The 2,071-nt window shown below is 38.7% G+C and overlaps 1 pseudogene; it reads left to right on the forward strand.

Annotated features, from left to right (window-relative positions):
* Positions 1–206: 206 nt before the first annotated feature.
* LOC137648528 (uncharacterized) overlaps positions 207–2,071 on the forward strand; it is a 2,210-nt pseudogene continuing 345 nt past the window's right edge.

Consider the following 2,071-nt stretch of genomic DNA (forward strand, 5'->3'; position numbering starts at 1 on the left):
AAGGAGGGGGTGATGGACAGTAGAGGGGTGAGATAGGGAGAAAGGGTGACAGTAGAGGGGTGAGATAAGAGGATGGGGGTGAGATAACGGGGGTGAGGGGTGTTATGACTGGCCTCTACATGGCGTCACGGGCTCTTACTGCAAGATTGCTCGAGTACATCACAGGTATAAAAAGGTGAGGCAGAAATCACTTGACATCATTACACTGAGTAACTCCTTTAGAGAACAAACATGAAAGTGCTGGTAAGAAGAACAACAGAACAGCTGTTGGTGATATTTGTGATACTTTTACATTATTGAATAAGTAATTTCTAACTTTTTTTTTTATTTAGACTATTTACTTATCCCCAGTTTACTTTGTATCATTGTTACAAATGTGATTGTTTTACCAGTTTTCTTTGTATCTTTGTTACAAAAGTGATTTTATTCCAGTTCTTTCTTTATTTTTTTTTCTTTTTTTTTTTTGGTACCGTTGATACAAAAGTGATCATTTTTTAAGTTTTATGCCTTTTTATTAATTTACTTAATCTTATGAGATATTTTCACAAGTTTAAAGATTATGATATTGCATAAACAACGAATATCATTCGAAAAGAAAATATTAATATCTGAAATTATTCTGAAAATATCGTTTGATTGTGAACACAAATTGTTGAAGTGTAGAGTGAACAGTGATCTGTGTAAACCTTTATAAGAATGTAAAAATTAATACCGTAAGAAAAATTCTAATTTATTTGAATTTACGTACCAATATCACCTGAAATTTGAATTATAAATACTAAATTAATACATAATATGCCCATTGATATATCAAAGTTATCGTTCATTTGATAATCCGCCCTTTAATTGTGTATCATAATTTCAACTCCTATCTAATACCTACTCGGTCATTCAGTAATTTTAATAGTACCATTCATTCATTCATTATTCACTTGTTTATCTTTTCGAAAATTGTTCACATAAGACAAGCTAAGAATTTCTTTTATTCATATCTATTTATGATACCGTTCACTTGGAATTCTGTTGCAATTAATTTCCCACACTTTACTATTTTGCTTTTACAATAAGCGTTGCTGTGTTGTATGTGTCAACAACAACAACAACATGTTGCTTTGTTGAATCGGATTGTATTGATGTGTAATAATTATGAAAGTAATTATTATAATATCAATGACAGTATTATAATAATGGAGAACTTACTTAAATTTCATATATTTGTGCAAAACATAATAATTTACTTGAATGGAGAATATCAGTCCTTATATTTTTGCACATTCAACAGAGAGAGAGAGAGAGAGAGAGAGAGAGAGAGAGAGAGAGAGAGAGAGAGAGAGAGAGAGAGAGAGAATAATAATAATACTACTACTACTAATAATAATAATAATAATAATAATAAAAATAATAATAATAAGTACCGTTTCTCTCCGCCAGGTGATCCTCTCGTGCGTCGCCTTGGTCTCGGCCACCCAGAAAAGGGAAGCCGATGCCAAAGCTGAGCCCGGTGGCCATGGCCACGGAGTCGTCGTTGGCCATTCGGTTACCCATACCCATGGACATGGACATGGCCATGGACATGGACATGGCCATGGTTTTGGTCATGGTATAGGACACGGCCCTTGGTCATGGAATCGGTATTGGTCATGGTTTAGGCCATGGACACGGCATTGGCCATGGTATTGGCCATGGTATTGGCCACGGTCACGTCACTGAACATGTTGTTATTGGACATGATCATGGATTCGGCCACGGACACGGACATGGACATGGCCTCATCGGAGTTGGCCATGGTCATGGGTTTGGACACGGTCATGGATTCGGACATGGTCATGGACATGGACATGGCATCATCGAAGTTGGGCACGGACATGGACATGGACACGGTCACGGACATGGCCATGACCACAGCATCCACGTTGTCGAACATGTAGAACATGGCCACGGCCACCACGGACACGGCCACCACGGACACGGACACACCATCGTCCACGGAGACATCGGCCACGGCATTGGACATGGCCACGGCATTGGACATGGCCACGGCATTGGACACGGCCACGGTATTGGACACGGC

Source organism: Palaemon carinicauda, chromosome 10 (assembly GCF_036898095.1).
Source record: "Palaemon carinicauda isolate YSFRI2023 chromosome 10, ASM3689809v2, whole genome shotgun sequence".
Lineage (NCBI taxonomy): Eukaryota > Metazoa > Arthropoda > Malacostraca > Decapoda > Palaemonidae > Palaemon > Palaemon carinicauda.